General features: G+C 45.3%; 1 long non-coding RNA gene across 1 annotated transcript; it reads right to left on the bottom strand.

Annotated features, from left to right (window-relative positions):
• Positions 1-9747: 9747 nt before the first annotated feature.
• On the bottom strand, positions 9748-18401 carry LOC149125073 (uncharacterized). The gene is made up of 2 exons (XR_016212567.1): positions 18192-18401; positions 9748-9969 (listed from the first exon to the last, which is right to left on the bottom strand). It is a non-coding gene; the product is annotated as an uncharacterized LOC149125073 (long non-coding RNA).
• Between the last annotated feature and the right edge of the window lie 1355 nt (positions 18402-19756).

Here is a 19756-nt window from a genome sequence, read left to right as displayed (position 1 = left end):
TGCTAGGCTGCTTCACCTCAGTTTCTCCATCCATAAAATGGGGATAATGGTGTTTACTTACTTACCTCATGAGTATTATAGGAATTAATTACTGTTTGGAAAGTGCTTTGAAGATGAAAAGTGTGAGGTAGCATCATCATTATTATTATGAAATATCTTCCACTGCTACTTGCCAGCTTCTGCCACGATCAAGCAACCATTGTAACCTGGGTTCAAAAGAGACCCTCACAGCCCCTACACACATAACCCTCCCCCAGCACACACACGTGGAATATCAGGATGTGGAGAACACCGGAAGCCACTGTCACCTAGGAAAGGGTCCTTCCCATCTATGGGTTGGTGGTGGTCGAAAGACATGGAGGGGGGCCGGCGCCGTGGCTCACTTGGCTAATCCTCCACCTGTGGCACCGCCATCCCATATGGGCTCTGGGTTCTAGTCCCGGTTGCCCCTCTTCCAGTCCAGCTCTCTGCTGTGGCCCGGGAAGGCAGTGGAGGATGGCCCAGGAGCTTGGGCCCCTGCACCCATGTGGGAGACCAGGAGGAAGCACCTGGCTCCTGGCTTCGGATTGGTGCAGTGCCGGCCGTGGTGGCCATTTGGGAAATGAACCAACAGAAGGAAGACCTTTCTGTCTCTCTCTCTCTCCCTGTCTATAACTCTGTCAAATAAAAATAATAATTAAAAAAAAAAAGAAAGACATGGGGATGAGAGGTGGCCATGACTACTGGCCCCAAAGGACAGAGCAGGCTATGAGGGATTTATTTATTTATAAGATTTTATTTATTTATTTGAGAGGTAGAGATACAGACAGAGATAGGGAGAGACAGAGAGAGAGGTCTTCCATCTGCTGGTTCACTCCCCAAATGGCCACAACGGGCAGAGCTAGGCCGATCTGAAGCCAGGAGCCAGGAGCTTCTTCTGGGTCTCCCATGCAGGTGTGAGGGCCCAAGCACTTGGGCAATCTTCCATTGCTTTCCCAGGCCATAGCAGAGAACTGGATTGGAAAAGGAGCAGCCGGGACTTGAACAGGAGCTCATATGGGATGTTGGCACCGCAGGCAGAAGCTTAGCTTACTAAGCCACACATCAGCCCCGCTTTGAGGGATTTAGCAGGAGCAGAACCGGCGCTCCCACCAACCCACGTGCTCCTCATGCACAAGGCAGACGCTCACGATGCCTCCTTCGGGGAAAGTGTGTGTTACCCTGCAGTAGGAGACACAGAGCAGGGATGTAAGAAGTCTCTACCCTGATGTTCACCAAGACACGGCGCCTCTGCAAGTTGTCTTCCATAGGCGGCCCCGCAGAACCTAGCACGGTCTCAGGGGCCCAGAGTCTCCTGAAACACGTTAGATCATCTCTCTCCAAGGAGTGTGGTCTGACTTTTTATTTTGTCCTTTCTAGAGGCGGGCCATAGAGTTTGGTCTCACAATTGCCTTTTATCTGAATTCTGTTGTCGTCTCTTGGCTGACGGTGGGAATGTTTTCTCCCTCTCTTTATCTGGCTCTGGTTAAAGCACGGTGTGTGTAACAGGTTGTGCTTGTTCGTGAGCCTGAGTGTGTAGGATGCCTCGGGCAAGAGCACTAAACACGGAAGGTTCCTGCATGGGGGAGAAATCGGTGGCATCGGAGTGGAAAAATGGCTATTTGGATGACTTCCTTAACAGTTTTAAGTAGCAGCCATAAAAAAGGCTTAAATCTAATTTGCTATGAAAGAAAAATAGACAACTTCCCCAGCTGCAGAAGATACCCATTGATGATTATGCTGTTTGTTCCTACACCGATCCAGGTGCCTCTTTAACTCCGCGAATTTCCCTGAAGGACAGGAACACAGGTGAGGAGTAAGCCCATTCTCCTGACTTTCTCAAATGGAGAGACGGGAGGACGGGTTCTCCCTCCCCCCGCAGACTGTGCTCCTGAAACGGCGCTTGACAGTACAAACACTGGAAGTCCAAGGTGAGTGTTAATAGAAAGAATTGCACAGGAGGAAGTTTTGTCCCTGCTTACAGCCAGTTTGGTACAAAGGTAGCTCGTGTTCGTTATTTTTAAAATTGAGTAAACCCCAAGCAGCCAGAACCCTGAGACGACCACCATGTCTATCTCAGCCTCACTATTCTTCCAGAACTTAGACGCACAGTTTAAGAGAGGAACAATCCTTATAAGATTTTTAGATCTTTTTATACACTTCTTAAACAATGTTCCCAGGGCCGGTGCTGTGGTGCAGCTGGCTAACGCCCTGGCCTGCAGTGCCGGCATCCCATATGGGTGCTGGTTCAAGACTTGGCTGCTCCACTCTGATCCGGCTCTCTGCTGTGGCCTGGGAAGGCAGTGGAGGATGGCCCAGGTCCTTGGGTCCTTGCACCCTGTGTGAGATTTGGAGGAAGCTCCTGGCTTTGGATTGGGGCAGCTCTGGCCATTGCGGCCAATTGGAGAATGAACCATTGGATGGAGGACCTCTCTCTCTCTCTGCCTCTCCTCTCTCTGTGTAACTCTTTCAAATAAATAGATAAATCTTTAAAAAAAAAAAAAAAAAAAACAGGCCAGCGCCGTGGCTCACTAGGCTAATCCTCTGCCTTGCGGCGCCAGCACACCAGGTTCTAGTCCCGGTCGGGGTGCCAGATTCTGTCCCGGTTGCCCCTCTTCCAGGCCAGCTCTCTGCTGTGGCCAGGGAGTGCAGTGGAGGATGGCCCAGGTGCTTGGGCCCTGCACCCCATGGGAGACCAGGAGAAGCACCTGGCTCCTGGCTCCTGCCATCGGATCAGCACGGTGCGCCGGCTGCAGCGCGCCGGCCACGGCGGCCATTGGAGGGTGAACCAACGGCAAAGGAAGACCTTTCTCTCTGTCTCTCTCTCTCACTGTCCGCTCTGCCTGTCAAAAAAAAACAAAAAAAAACAAAAAAAAACAACAATGTTCCCTTATTAATAAAACTATGTTAGTGTGGATTGGTATAATTATAAATAAAAGTGAAGCACATTATCATATACTTACTGACTGTATTTTTTTAATTTAGATTTCTTGTTCATGTTTCAAGCTTATGCTTTTCAGATGGGGGTTCTTTTAATTACCATTATCATCATCATCATCATCATCATCATCACTAATTTTTGAGAGATTTAAAAAATGAAGACAGTAATGTTTTGTCAGATACACATTTTCAAAAATATTTTTACTGATTATCTTTTTTTCTTACTCTTTTTACACAATTTATTTTTATTTTATTTTTTAAAAAAGATTTATTTATTTATTTGAAGGTCAGAGTTACACAGAGAGAGAAGGAGGGGCAGAAATAGAGAGAGAGGTCTTCCATCCGTTGGTTCACTCCCCAGGTGGCCGCAACAACAGGAGCTGCTCCAGTCCGCAGCCAGGAGCCAGGAGCTTCTTCAGGGTCTCCCACGTGGGTGCGGGGGCCCAAGGAGTTGGGCCATCTTCTACTGCTATCCCAGGCTATAGCAGAGAGCTGGATCAGAAATGGAGCAGCTGGGACTCAAACCAGCACTCATACAGGATGCTGGCACTGCAGGCGGCGGCTTTACCCGCTATGCCACAGCGCCGGCCCCTAGTTTTATTTTGACTCAGGAGAGAGAAAATTTAAATTTTGCAAGATCATTACCTATAGGAGAGGTCTTCAAAAAGTTCATGGAAATGCATATTATGAAAAAAAGTACATGGATTTACATTTTTTGAGGCAAAATAAGCACATTTAATTCCATTTCCCATGAACTTTTGAAGCACCCTCACACATTTTTCCTTTATTTATTTATTTTTTGCTAAGGAAACTTTCTATACCCCCAAATCATGTACCTGTTCAACAGCTGAGCCTAGAAAGTGTGTGTGTATGTGCGTGTGTTCTGAAATTACTGTGAGTGTCTTGAAGGGAGCTAAGAAATACTTGACAACTTCTTGGTAGACACGGTCCCAGGGATGTCTGCCTCCTTTGCTATTCTTTCTTCACTTCTGTTTTCCTTTGCTCTTTTCTCCTTACCCAACTCCACCTGGAGTGAATGAAAGCAGAGTTCAGGTTCGGCTCTCTGTGAACTGTCCAGGGCTTCTGTGGACTTCATTTCATTAGCACTCAGTCCCTCCCCTTTGTGGATACAAAGCTATGAAAATTACACCTGTCTTGAGGCTGTCCAAGCAGCTGCCTACTTAGAATTTTTGCCTTTCTGGTCGTTCCCCGTGCTGTGCCACATCAGTATCCCTTCAAGGTCTCTTTCTGTCCCAAATGTGTTGTGATTTTTGCTTTGAATCCTGAATCCATGAAATGGAAAATTTTTCTGTCTTTGGCCATACTAGTGCTTCGCTTGTTCTCCCAGAGCACTTCTCCGTCTCAAATGCCAGATTCCAATCTTGGCCCCTACTTCCTAGCTGAGCGATCTTGAGCAATTCATTCACTCTCTCTGAGCCTCAGTTTCCTCATCTGTAAAATGGGATTAATAACAACCTTCCTTGGCTGCTTTACAACATCATTGTAAGGATCAAATGAAATCTCCGTTGTAAAAGTGCTTAGTAAGCTGTAAAGCAATACAAAGACACAAGGTGTTATTATTTCCCTTTTATTTCACATTATAAAGGATTAAATATGAACATGATCTGTGAGTATAAAGCGATGAGGATCACTTTTTTAAAGTAACAGGCCAGACTATAAACATCCACATAAGTGTAGTCCTTCCAGTGGGCCTCAACCGAAGCCTCAAATTGAAAAAGATAAAGTTGCTGGACTCGCATTACCCAATTTTGAGACTTCCTATAAACCCACAGTCACAAAGACACTACGGGCTTAGGAAGAGGATGGACTGTAGGTCAGTGGAACAGAATACAGAGGCCGGAGATCACTGATCACATAAATATATTACAATTTTTTTTTATTTTTTTATTTTATTTTTTTATTTTTTTTATTTTTATTTTTGACAGGCAGAGTGGACAGTGAGAGAGAGAGGCAGAGAGAAAGGTCTTCCTTTGCCGTTGGTTCACCCTCCAATGGCCGCCGCTGCAGCTGGCGCACCGCGCTGATCCGATGGCAGGAGCCAGGATCCAGGTGCTTCTCCTGGTCTCCCATGGGGTGCAGGGCCCAAGCACCTGGGCCGTCCTCCACTGCACTCCCTGGCCATAGCAGAGAGCTGGCCTGGAAGAGGGGCAACCGGGACAGAATCCGGCGCCCTGACCGGGACTAGAACCCGGTGTGCCGGCGCCGCAAGGTGGAGGATTAGCCTATTGAGCCACGGCGCCGGCCAACAATTATTTTAACATAAGTGCAAAGGTAATTCAACAAGAAGGGATGGACTATTCAACAAATGCTGCTGAGACAGTTTGGCAGTCCTGTGTGACAAGATGAACTTCAGCCCACACCTCACAGGTTATACAGAACTGACTCAAACTGTGTCATGACCTAAATGTAAAATGTAAAACTACAGAAGTTCTAGAAAATTAGCGTGGCCTTGTGTTTTTAGCTACAACTCCAAAAGATTAATTTTTTAAAATTTGTTTATTTATTTGAGAGGTAGATTTACAGACAGTGAGAGGGAGAGACAGAGAGAAAGGTCTTCCTTCCGTTGGTTCACTCCCTAAGTGGCCGCAACGGCTGGAGCTGTGGCCAATCTGGAGCCAGGAGCCAGGAACTTCCTTTGGGTCTCCCACATGGGTGCAGGGGCCTAAGGATCTGGGCCATCTCCCACTGCTTTCCCAGGCCACAGCAGAGAACTTGATTGGAAGAGGAGCAGCCGGGACTAGAACCCATATCAGATGCCGGCACTGCTAGCTACTGCACCATGGCACTGGCCCCCAAAAGATTAACTTTTAAAAGTAAATGCAAATAAATAAACAGGAGGCAATACAGCAGAGCAGTGGGAGGCGGGGAGGCAGACTGCTCCCGGGAAAGCAGGAGCTGTCCCTTGTCAGCCACTCATGTTAGCCTGTTTCAGGGCACAAGGATTTGCAGGTATAAACTGAGGAGGCTGAATGAGAGCCGAATCCCCAAGTCTCTGTGGCCATCATTCCTGAATCACAGTAAGAGAAAGGTCCCGTCTTTCAGTTTTCTGCATTAGACAAAACAAATAAACAAACAAAAACAAATTAGGGGTGGGTGTTCTGTGCAGCAGTTAAGATGCCCCTTGGAACTCCCACATCTCATATTGAAATGCCTGGTTCAAGTTCCAGCTCTGATTTCAAGTCTCGCTCTCTGCGCGCTCTCTGAGCACTGAGCATGCACCCCCTGGGTGGCAGCACGTGTTAACTGAAGTAGTTGAGTCCCTGCCACCCACATGGGAGACCCAGACTGAGTTCCCAGATCCTGGCTGTGGTTTGGCCCAGCCTTGGTGGTTGGCAGCCTTTTGGGAGTGAACCAGTGGTGGATGGAAGATGTGTGTGTGTGTGTGTGTGTGTGTGTCTTTCTCTCTGCCTTTCAAATAAACAAAATGCATAAATGAAAATTTCTTTTAAAAAGCCCAAGATTAACTCAAGGACAGGCCATGCAGTTGATTAGTGTACTAAGCCATTCAGCTCTGTTTTATTCGATGAAAGTAATGCTTAAAACACTATTTGAACATGAATACCTTTTGGTGGGGCTTCTTCTCTCTGTTTTGATTATAGTAAGCTCAGTTCACAAAATATTTTTTTGAATTGCCTGACCCATGCAGGCGTTTATTTGAAGTGCCTGATTTAGGTAACACAGCAGAGGTGAAAAGTGTATACAGGCTTAGAAATTGTAAACTTCAGCAAGGAAAAGCGACTCTTTTTGAACTCAAGGAGTAAAGAAAAGTTCTCATCCCTGTGAATGATTTGCTGCTGTAGCCAGGACCACTGTGTCACACACGGCCAGCAGGCTCCAAGCACGTGGCCATCTCTGGGAATGCAGGCCCTGGAATTGTGCAGGGCCCAGACCATGCCCTCATGTGCAGCAGTTCTGACTCTCTGTCGGTACCATATTGTAAAAATAGGGCATCGTACACTGTTGTTTACCGTCCTGCGTTAATAAGGTGTAACTTTGATTGACATCTCAATTCAAAACACCTCAATCAATATTGGCGTCATGGCTTCATAATATTACTAAGTCTTTACTGTGTACCACACTGCATGCTAGCCCACTGATTCCCTTTTCTGCTCCCAACTCAAAGTTTGGACGCAGCCTCATTTTACAAGTGTGCAAATGCAGACTTAGAGAATGTATCTAATCTGCCTACGATTAGGCTGTGGAGCAGGGATTTGAATTCAGGAAATGAGGACCCCTCTGCAAGGAGCAGGACGTTTATGAAGATATTGGATTCGATTCTTTTGTTTCATTTAGAAATAGTTGCTGTTTTTATCTCCATGAATCATTAATTTTTCTACATCAATAAATTATTACATATAACTTTCAATATTATCACTAATAGCATTTTCTACATCCATGTGCTTAGATGAAAATAACTGTTATGACCACTCATATTTATTCTGTGCAAACGTTTGTTTTTTAAAATTAGATATTTTTCTTGGTGGTTTGCAACAAATATAATTCTTCAATTTTTTTTATTTATTTTTTTTTATTTATTTTTTTTTTTGACAGGCAGAGTGGACAGTGAGAGAGAGAGACAGAGAGAAAGGTCTTCCTTTGCCGTTGGTTCACCCTCCAATGGCCGCCACGGTCGGCGCGCTGCGGCCGGCGCACCGCGCTGATCCGATGGCAGGAGCCAGGAGCCAGGTGCTTTTCCTGGTCTCCCATGGGGTGCAGGGCCCAAGCACCTGGGCCATCCTCCACTGCACTCCCTGGCCACAGCAGAGGGCTGGCCTGGAAGAGGGGCAACCGGGACAGAATCCGGCGCCCCGACCGGGACTAGAACCCGGTGTGCCGGCGCCGCTAGGCGGAGGATTAGCCTAGTGAGCCGCGGCGCCGGCTATAATTCTTCAATTTTTGTCATGAGCGTTTTTTGGTATAATGGTTCATAGACAGAAGTCAGTGTTTAGAATGTCTTAACATCATGGTTATCTCTTGTCACAAGAGCAGATGTAGGGATCTTTAAGCTGGTATAAATCTGGCAGAATTTGGCTATTTGGATACTAATTATATTAAAATCTATTAGTTAATCTTCCTATTTGATCTCTTCCTGCACTGGGCAGGCTAGTCAAATGGATTTCCAGGGAGGACATATTGAAGCACAGATGGTTTTATGGTCTCTCTCAGGGAAGTCAAGTGCTTAGGGAAAACTGGAGAATACAGCATTTGAAAGGAGAAAGAGGGGCTGCAGCCAAGAAAACAACGTCAGTGCTGTGAATCTGGTGCCTAGCACAGCAAGCCTGCACAGGATTCCGCAGATCAAAATCAACAACACCATGGATTCTGTTGGTGTCTTCATTAATATCAACTTTTGATATAAGTTTGAAGGACAGAATCTGCAACTGAAAATTTAGCTTTGCTTTTCAGGTAATGAAAACTGAAGACATTTCCTGTCCTCAGGAAACATACCTTCCATGAATGAGCTGAACATATTCCACAATTTTTAACGACTTGCATTAGTCAGCTGCCAGATTCCTATCAGCTTAAAAAATATCTATATCTGCTCCTGTGACAAAAGACATACTATGATGATATGAAATTCTAAACACTGACTTCTATCTATAAACCATTCTACGAACGAGTGCTCAGGACAAATACTGCAGAACCGTATTTGTTGTAAACCACTAAGAAAATAATGTAGCTTGAAAAGTAGAATTTTGCACACAATAAACATGAGAGGTTATAATATTGTTACTTTATCTCAGTAAACTTTAACTAAAATACTTGAGAGGAGCTTTTTGGGAAGAAAAAGGTTTATTTTGGCCTACAGGGTGGAGGTTCACAGTTCAAGATTGGCTGCCATGTTAGTCTGGTGTCTGGGGGAGACTGGCAACGGCAGAGAGTGTGTGGAGGAACAATTCCATGGTGAACCGGGAAGCAGAGAGAGAATCGAGGCCAAACTTGGCTCCAGTGATCAACCCACTTGCGAGGCCTGCCTTTCCAGAGCAAGCTCTCGGTGGCCTCCAGAACTCCCACAGACCCCATCTCCTTGTTGACGTGATTAAGTCCGTCTCCACCCTAATCCACCAACCAATAGCATTCATCTCTTAACTGCTAACATAAGATTTTGAAATTTAAACAGATGCATGAGGTTGGGGCCAACTCCTTTTCAGTCTAAAACAGAACTCTCAGATCTGTGCCTCCAGCCAGAGCTCAGTAAGGAAACAGACCTGTGGCCAGCTACTCACAGAAGAGCTTCCCTGGAACTCAAATTCTTTCAGTCTCGAGCTCGAAGCTACCACCTCTCCTACTGCACACACAACAGCAACTACAACGACTCAATTCTACCTCATGTATTTCCCATTTAAGTCTTTGAAAAGTCAGTCTCAAATTAGCCTCTTACTTAAATCTACACATATATTTGAACTCTAACCTTACACAGTCCCTTCCCTCAGTCTCTCTCACATTCTTATCTGCCTTGCTCTGAGAGCCAGCTTCTACACTTGCCCTCTTCCCTACACAGTGAATACCTTAACAGTAGAAGGTACCTATTTTGTAACTGAAATTTTTAATGGGTCCTTCATTCTCATCACCCAGACAACGCCTAACAAAACGCTTGTTTGCTATCCGAAAGAATTTAATGGATTGCTGCAGAGTTAATATTATGGGAACTGTGCTCATTATGGGCCATTTGAATCCATAGTAGAATACTTCCGTTTCTTTTTGTTTTGGCCCTCCAAAACTCTCTCGTAGATTCATCAGAAAGTTTCCCTCACCTTTGGGACTATATGGAAGTTAAACGTCAGGTACATCCATTTATTTCAAGCCACTTTCATCATCCATGCTTCCTGGGAAGCCCATTTGTTTCTGGTCCATTTCCAGACTTGGGTATCGGCTGTGCTGTTTCTCCAACGATTTTCCTCAACCAGGTCAGGAATTAAGCCCTCCTTGCAGGAAGGCATGAACTGACTTCTAGGCCTCTTCCAGGGTGATGCGGGCTCTCTGCTATCCCTGGGAGAATTGAGAAAACAGTCACTGAAATAATTGTCTGTTTTGTGGGTCACATGAGAAAAAAAAATTCAGGGTCTCAAAAATGATTTTAGGAAATCTTTCTCAGAAGCCAACCAGAGACTGTGGTTGCCTCAATAATGGGTCAGTCTCACTTTTCCGTTGCCTCTTCATCCATTCACTGTCCCATACCCCAGAGAGAGAGAGAAAAAAAAAAATTAGCCATGGCTATGACGCTGGCAAAATACTCTTTCTCTTTATCTCTTAGGTCCTCTGTAAGCACTCTCTTTACCAATAGGTAGCCTTGGAGTTGGATATTTAAAAAAGAAAGACAAACTGTACTTCATTTGGAAACTCTTTTTGCTTAGAACCAGGCTGGTACGGAAGGAACAGGCATTGTGGAGAGCTGTATTTTCTTTCGCTTCTCTTTGGGGAGGAACGGTTAAGAGCTAGCATGGCAGACATGAAAGCAAGCCTGGCCCTTTATAACTGGCCTCCTTTGAAAGGCCTTTCCTTGACCTCTACTCTCAGGAAGAGGAAAGTTGCTAACAGAGGAACATCACAAGCTTCCATTGATGAAATGTCTCTCGAACCATGCCACGTACGATGACAACCAGTGAGTGGAAAAATTTCCCCCAAACCAGGCCTCCTGGCTATTGGCCCTCCAAATTACTTCACTGGATGCCAAAAGGTTATCTGTGAGGAACTAGGAAAGGAAGCGTATTTGAAAACATCACTGGAACTTGTATACAACGTCTTAAGGTGTTTGATCCTTTTATGAACTGTTGACAGCTTCGAGCCATTGAAGTCTATGTGAGAGTTGCCAGCCAAGCAAAAGGAGGAAGTGGGACCAAAGTGCTTGACCAAGAACCCCCAGGAGCTGGTTGAATCACAAGATGTGAGCGCGCCAGGGAAAGGGAGTGGCTGAGGAGTTCAGGCAAAGCTTCAGCACCTATCTTGGCTAATTCAACAAAACCTATTCTCACCATCCAGATGCTTCCCTCTGAGTGTGATGTCCCTTTCACTTCCACTCTCATCTTCATTCAGAGACCCTTGCAAATGGTAATTCCTGGACACCCAGAGAAGCAGGCAGTGGCTAGGGATTATTAATAATCGCTATAGAACACTAAATCAGTAAATGTACTTACCGCATCACCCAGCAAACTAAGCTGAGTTCCTTAATGACTGTGAGGGTTGCCTAATCGGGGTAGTAATTCTGCTTCATTGGGACATAGTCATATTCAGTGCTACTCTGGCCTAGGTGTATTCTGCCCACCCCTTCTGGGGCTCTGTACTTTACAAGATCCTCATTATTTCTGTGGATTATAGCTGATGCTGGCTGCTCTCCTCATCCTTCCCATGCTGGTAAGTGTTCTGGGCTATGGCTCTTGCCTGAGACCATGCACTGGTATTAACAGGCTATGATGGGGAGGCCCTTAGCTTAAACTTGAGTATATTCTATGGATGTTCAGTACCAACTCTTGTATATGGTGAATCCTTATGAATCAATAACAATGCAGAAAGAAGCTCATTGGCATACAAAATAGAACCTTTTTCCAAACCCTAGAACTCTAACTCTTTTTTTTTTTTTTTGGGACAGGCAGAGTTAGACAGTGAGAGACAGACAGAGAGAAAGGTCTCCTTCCGTTGGTTCACCCCCTAAATGGCCACTATGGCCGGTGCGCTGTGCCGATCCGAAGCCAGGAGCCAGGTGCTTCCTCCTGGTCTCCCATGCAAGCACCTGGGCCATCCTCCACTGCCTTCCCAGGCCACAGCAGAGAGCTGGCCTGGAAGAGAGGCAACCGGGACAGAATCCGGCACCACAATCAGGACTACAACCTGGGGTACAGGCGCCGCAGGCAGAGGATTAGCCTAGTGAGCTGTGGCGCTGGCCTAGAACTCTAACTCTTAATCTTGGTCTCTTTCCTCATCTCATTGCTGCTTTTTATAGCTGGGTCACTTTTCCAACACGGGCTTTTTGTTTCTCCTGCAGCTCAGCTCGCAGGTCAGACTCTATTAATGCACAGCTTTCCCCACACCTCCATCCCTAACTCCTTCTAAAAACTGACCTCGTGCCTTCATGGGCATCTAGGCTATGTGTCCATTAGTGACCCACTTTATGTGAGTTACCATGGACACTGATGTAAACACACATCTCCTTTTTACTGGCATCTCCAGGCTACAAATTTTACCATGCAGTGCCTTTCCATCAACCAGATCATATCACGGTGGCATGATTCCTTCGTGCTGTAAGTTCCTACAATCTCATGAGCATCAGCAATTTAAAAGTCATATTGCAAAGGTCGTACTGATGTTATAGACTGCCAAACAACAGCATAGAACTAATAAATAACTATTCTGGAGACTTAAAGTCCGCCAGACATGCACAATTTAGAGAAGGGGGCCGTGAATCCTACATTTCTGTGCCCGTGTTGCAACCACCTGACCACACTCAATAAGCATAGGACTTCTTACAAAAGCCCGATTTCCTTCCAAAACAATCTGCTTAAAAAAAAAACTTAATTATTTCTTTTGCTTCATTCAATAGACCTCAAATTATGTTTGTTTTTTTTTTAATAAGTTTGACTCATTTTCATATTAAATTTCTTGATCATTTCTTTTAAGTTAGTGAGGAGTTTCTGTGCTTTGAAGTAGAGTTTTTGGTCGTTTTGTTCCCCTTTAGGGTATGACAAACTATTACATTGTCTTGAGAATTGGGGATAAACTGGATCAGAGAGACAGAACAAGTGGAGCTCAGGGACACGATTTCTAAATAACAATTCCCATGTGAGTGCTCCTACAGCATTTCCCTTTTACTCATGTTTTTGTGTTGGTGTTTTTGTTGTGGTCTGGACCGGGGCAAAAAATGAAATAGTAGATCCAGATGTGAAATGTGTCTTTTGAAACTGATGTAGGTGTGTGTGTGTGCATGTGTGTGTGTGCACGTGTGTGTGTGAGAGAATCAAAGGGCAGTAGAGCCTAAATGCTTCTGTAAAGACCCCCAGATAGGAAAAGATGATGCAGAGGGACACTAATTTACTACTGAAACCAGCCCTATGGATCTAACAACCAAACAGCTTCTCCATGAACGCATACCCTCTCTGTCACAAACATGATGACTTTGGCTGGTTTTCAGTTTGAGGTTATTGCACTGTAGATCTTCATTTGGTATCAAAGATACTACATCATGGCCCCCCACAAGCAAGAACCTTGGAGTCAGGAGACCCAAACTCAGACCTGATGTGAGCAGTTAGTTGACCTGGAACAACAATTTTCCCTTCCTAATTTTCAGTTTGTCAAAAGGCAGAAAAAGCAAAACCTACTTCCAGGATAATTGTGAGTATTCACTGAGATTAAGTGCAAACTACAGACTATTGGACCCACTTGGAATGCTCCATAGCTCCTAAGCAGATGAGGAACCTCCTGTAGCCCGCCCTATTGCTTGAGTGCCATTGAGGCTGATGCGGCTTCCACCTTTGACCAGGTGCATGATGGTGTCCCCTAATGGTGGGGCAGTTGGCCTGAAGGCAGGAGGTTTGGCAGGTTTCAGATGAACAGGGATTATTGCTAAATATCTCAGCAACAAATCAGTCTATATCCTTATACAATACCCCATACTCTGTGAATAACTAACTTTTTATAATGTCAACTGACTGATTTGATCCAGTTTGGTGAGACAGACCACAAGGCATAGTACTTCACGAGCCTGTAAACTTCATGAGGCAGGCACCATGTGTATCTTACTCACTATTCTAACATCAGAATTTAGCACAGTTCTCCAGACATGGTAAAAAGTCAATACATAATTTTTTTTTATTTTTGACAGGCAGAATTAGACAGAGAGAGACAGAGACAGAGAGAAAGGTCTTCCTTTTCCATTGGTTCACCCTCCAAATGGCCACTATGGCTGGTGCTGCGCCAATCCGAAGCCAGGAGCCAGGTGCTTCCTCCTGGTCTCCCATGGGGTGCAGGGCCCAAGAACCTGGGCCATCCTCCACTGCACTCCCTGGCCACAGCAGAGAGTTGGACTGGAAGAGGAGCAGCAGGGACAGAATCCGGCGCCCTGACCGGGACTAGAACCTGGTGTGCCGGCGCCACAGGCAGAGGATTAGCCAAGTGAGCCACGGCGTCAGCCCAATATATATTTTTGTTGAATGACTGAGCTAATGAGTCCAGCCACAACCTAAGAAGATGGTGTGACTTGATTGTTTGTTTAAAGATTTTCCCTGTGAAAGAATGAAGAAATCTATGGAAAATTTGCTTTCTCACACTGTGAGGGGTCCAGAGAAGGAGATTTTGCCGCTGCCAATATAGCTCACTCTTTTCCACCTACTGTCACTGGATAGACTATGGTTTCTATTTTCACCCTGAAGCAAGACATGGATCGCAGTTTTTCCTTCTTTCCAAATCCAAGAATAACTACCTTATTTCCTGACTCCTGCTCACTAGGGGCCAGCACAGTGCAAGCAGAGCTCAGAGGAAACAAATCCCACAATGGTCGGTCGCCATCAGAGAACAGTCATGGACGTCTGGAACACGAAGGACTCAGTAAATGAGGAACAGTGATGGCTCTTGGGCTACTGAAGGGCTGGAATAGTTTCTGCTCTGCACAAGAGAACCATGTCAGAGGGCACTGGCAAGGACTGATATTTTTTGAATGTTGCTCACTGTACCACCAGCCAGGATGGGTGGAACTGAGTCAGAGGCCAGAAGAGCCGGGGGGAAAGGAAGGAAGCAGGGTGTGTTAGCCACATGACTAAAGTGATAGGGCATATGGTTCTTAAGCAGGAAAAGACGTGTAGGCTGAACAAAAATGTAAACACTGGTGGCGCTTGGAGTACTCAGGAGGGCTGGGAATAAAAACTCTGTGAGTCTGGGGAAAGAAAGGGTGGCTTTGATGTGGAGCAGATTTTTCAAGTGTAGCAGGGTTGCCATCTCTTGTGGTTGCCAAAAGAATATTTAAAGGGCCAAATAAGAGGGTGTTCTTTGTGTAGGGGTGGCCTATGAAGGGGAAGAATCCTAAGTATTTTCAAGTAGTGGAAGAAGACACCGTTAAGAATCTTTAATGGGACAAGTAAGTGCAGTCAATAGTCACCAAATGCTGCCTGGCCATTTCAGCGACCACCAGACTGACAGCCTCTGTGGCAGGGGGCGCCACTGAGGAGTCCGGGAGAGGCCAACTCCTCACTGAGAAGGGCTGTCGTGTGGGCTTCCCTAACCAGTGGACTATTCTTAGTCTGGATTTCATCCGGGGTCTTCCAAGCATTAGAGGAAGGGCATCTCATCAGCTCACCTAGAGTGAGTTCTCTCTCCCGAGAGTGAAGGGAACAGTACAATTCTGCAATTTGGAAAGTGTCTTGGCCAGTAGGAAGTCTTTCCTGGGGGCTCGTGCCACATCTGCCTAAGCAGATTCAGGACATGTGGATGAGAGAAAAGAAGCCGGTATGGACTCACAGGGCCTGGCTCACTGCAGGTCAACTACTAACTAGCTCTGTGACTGGAGGAGACCATCAGGGCGTTCTGCAGACCTCAATTTCTGCTCTCAGAGGGTGGGACCAGGTGATAGTGATGCATCTGAATATTTCAAACCTCCATTCGTGTATGGTTCGCAGCAAGGTCACAAACAGTTCCATTCTCGCTTCTCCGTACAAATGTGACCAAGTTTTTATTCCACCCACTGCCTCAGTTTCCTTACCCATAAAATTTGGTCAATCATGCTAATTTTACAATATTTTAAGAACTTATAGAAGAAAGCTGTTGTGTAAATGTTAGCTCATATTGACACCTTAATGGCATTTATAGTAATTTAACTTGTCAACATCATGTTTGAGATTGAGTATGAGCCCCTGCTAATTTTCTCTGTAGTCAGTGTTGTTGTTGTTGTTGTTGTTTATGTAGCCATGATTTGAACTTGCTCACTTCAATGGGGTGTGGGGTGTGGGCCTGTCCCGTTCACTCCCTCTTCACACTTTCCTCCCACGGTGACTGTTTCTTGCAGAGGAGCTGGTGGGACTGCAGGGACCTGGCACTGCAGAGACCTGGTTTCTCTGTTTGGCTCTGCTCTCAACAGCCCATGTGACCCCGAGCGAGTCATGTCGTTTATTTGAACCTGTGTGCTTTGATCACCAACAGACACACTTGGACCAGATCAGCTCAATGGCACCTCAAAGCACCAAAGTACAATTTTTGGAAAAATATCCAAATGCTTGAGGCAATGAAGAAAGGATGGGGCACAAATGATATATACGATGCATTCAATCCTATAAGACCATAAGCGCTTACTATGTAATCCTTTGTGGCAGTGTTAAAGCTTTAATGCCTGAATATTATTAGTGTGCTACAGTGATAATTATATTTGTGAAAATCAAATCCCAGCTCTGAGACTCCACATTGCTGTTGTTGTCGAAATTGTAAGAGAAGGAAAGAGACTAGAAGCCCTGGGATTTATACACGTCGTCTGGTAGTTTGGATTCAGGTGTACTTGTATTTAAAGCAAATAAGTTGTACTTAAAATGGAAAACAAACTTGTTGATCTTTGGATGTCTGTGGCGGAGAGGAGCTCGCGTTGGTTTTCTCTCCAAGGCCATCTCCCCTGACCTGGGACTTTGATGAGTTCTGCCATGTACCAAACACAGGCTTGGCGGTTTCCTCTGGGTTTTCTAGAGTTATTCTTACTAGTGAGGCAGAAAGACCTCTCTTCCCAGCCTACATTTTTAGTCCAAGACTGGAATTTTCGTATGTGGTTTTCTTGGCGTTAGACAAAGTGTTCCTACCTATATATTCTCTCTGCATGATGGACTGCTTCCCCCAAAAATGCATCCCAGTTTCCATGAAACAGGGAGCCAGGGCTGCTCCAGGCCATATCTGAACGCACTGCTCAGGGATCTTTCCACTGTCAACCAGAACATCTCCATCATGTTGGATCAGGGTTTTCAGAAGTGTCAGCCACTTCTGAAACTCCCCTCGCCGCTTCCTGCTTCTTTGCAAGTAATACCAGGAAAATGTCTCATAACCTCTATGACTAGATCCTAGTGCCAAATCCTACATGACAGAAAACATTGCCAACCCCTAAATTTCACTCCAAAGGTTTCATCCAGAGACTTGGTGATTTGTGAAATTTTGTTCTTGCTTAATTTCTTCGTTTGGAAAATCAAGACACTGAAGGAGGTCTCAGATAGTCTTGCAGAGGAAAAGATTTCTTTGGTTCATTATTAAAGGTATTCATCGCTTAAAAATCTGTCAAGAGTTGAAATCACCGAATTGTATAGCTTTGATGTAAGTCTATCATTTGATTTCACCATGCAAAGAGCAAAAGACATGAGGATATGGGACTTCATAAACTGTTGTTATCATAAAAATTTTCATTAAATAGACTGGAATCAGAATGTAGAATATTAGCAGTTGGAGGAAGGTGAAGAATTGCACTATTCAGGACTCTCTTTGAAACTCCAAGTCTGAAGAACTTAAGCAAATAAGTAGTCTTCTAAGCTCCATAACCAAACCCCGGAAAGGAACCATGGAGAAGGAGGGAAGGATTCCAGGCAGCCCAAAACCATGTTTATACAAAGAAACAAGAGTGAAACTTTGCCTATGTCCTTGGAATCACAGAGGTTTGAAATGGAAAGGCCCATTGTAATTATCTGGCTCTGCCCTCTCCTTAAAGTTACAAACCACAAATACCCACAATATAGGATCAAGAACTGTTCACATTGTTCCTTTAAAGCTTGAGTTTAATGTCCAGGGATACTTGTCATTCAAAATGCATACCTGCTGAATGTGAGCTTCTGACAGCTTCCAGTGTGGCGCGAGTATGAAGGAGACAATATGGAAGTTAGCATTTACTGATGATGATGATACTGGTAAAGGGGAAAACAGCCACAGAAAATAGACAAAGCAGCTATCAAGTTGTCAATTACCTGATTCCATTGGCAGGGAAACAGAAGGTAGACACAACCATAAATGAAAAATTGGAGTGTGCTGCCATCCTGTTTACAAAGGCATCAAAGAGTGCATGGAAAAAACATGTTATTGACAAAAACTATGTGTGGGTTGCAAAATGGTTTTGCGCAAAATGAACTTATCTTTTAAATTCCATTTTTTCTAGGAACTTTTTGAAGTTCCATCGTGTAATCATGATCAGGCAACCTCCTGAGTCTGTGTTCAGCAAGGTGATTAGATGATAGTAAAATGTTCCAATGAGGCTGTGGGGTTGGATAGAAACCCACCTTCAAGAGTGCAGAAAGCCTGCTCCAGGCTGCAGATAAAGGTCTGGGCGTCATCAGCCACGGTTGAGTGGAAGCCGTCCTTGAAGACAGTCCCTGCTCATCTCATGGGACCACAGTCTAGGGCCGGAGCTGGGAACAACTGCTACTGATTACCAACCAGAGCCCCGGGCTGAAGAAGGTCTTGGCAGCTGCCCAGTAGGCTGTAAACATGTCTCTTGCCGATCCTGAAACAAGGACCAAACAGGGAACAATGATAGGCCCCTGTCTGTGCAGTATGAAGTCAGACGGTAGGGATGGCAAGAAAAGATCAGATTTTCGTTAAAACGAAGAGGATATGAAATAGGGAAAGCTGTTTATAATCATCCTAGTGATTGTGTTTGGGAAATGGTGCAGGAGACAAGGGTAGAGAGTGGGCAATGTGTGGCTTTTTCTCGAAAGAAGCAGCACGCCCTTTCACTTATTCATGTTGCTTGCACATCACTTGTATTTGATCATTTGTGTCCAGAGAGCAGAGATTTCATCAGAACTGGGCTGCCCTCACTTCTCAGTGCCATGTTACTTGCAGCAGTTAATATGATTATGAACAATGTCTCATTAGGGCCTTTTAAGTCGCATTCCAGACCCCCTACATCACGTGGATAATAACACACCGGTCGGGGTGACTCACGCCGCACGCAGCCTCCCAGTCGGTCATCACGTGGTGCTCTTCAAACAGTCTTCCTGGCCACCTGCCCTCGTGCTGATGGTGCTGTGCCCTAAAACACGGTGGGGTCTAGAGCTTTGCACCCCTCTCCATCCACACTCGGACCCCTGTCTTATAGCTCCCAAGACCACCGGCCAGGTGTGTTCCGCCTTTGCGCTTCTGGCGCCACCTGTGGCTGAGGAGGTAAAGGCAGGGCTGCAGCCAACGCCGCCCCCTTGGCTGGAGGGCCCTGTTAAGTTTTATTACGTGGGAATGGTGTGGCTCCGGGGGGGGGGGGTGGGGGTGGGGTGGGAAAGGGATGGTAAAGGGCGCCTCAGGGTCTTGTGCAGAGCCTGAGAGTCTGTCCTCTTTGGCCAGAATCCAGGCCTGCTGGGTAATCGCCGGATATTATTAGCAGTTGGTTTATTAGCTGGGTGAAGGGGGTATGAAAGGAAACCGGAGGCCAGTCCAGAGCCTGATGAACAAGTGTCATCCCATGTCTAATCACGCTGTCACATGTCCCGCACAACGGAGAAGCCAAAAATAAAATTGCTTTGGAAAGCATAGATCTTTTTTTTCCAAAGTAGAGGAAATGTTAGGGGTCCCAGTGAAGGAACAAACCACCTTGATGCAAGTTTATATCTACTACAATAAGATCATTGGTAAATAAATTTTGATAAACTACTCCTAGAATAGAAATCACTTGGTAAGATTACTAATTTCCAAGTACTACTTGTATATTGTCAGCAAATCTTGATAAGCCTCTAATTTGGCTGTGTAAAACCACAGAAGTTAGTGAAAATCATATTTTAAAAATATTTATTTATTTGAAAGGCAGGGGGACAGGGAGTGAGGGAGAAACAGAGAGAGACAAGCCTAAGCC

This window comes from Oryctolagus cuniculus, chromosome 8 (genome assembly GCF_051225735.1).
Source record: "Oryctolagus cuniculus isolate XC-2025 breed Fujian yellow rabbit chromosome 8, ASM5122573v1, whole genome shotgun sequence".
Taxonomy (NCBI): Eukaryota; Metazoa; Chordata; class Mammalia; order Lagomorpha; family Leporidae; genus Oryctolagus; species Oryctolagus cuniculus.
This window is presented reverse-complemented; position numbering and strand designations above follow the sequence as displayed.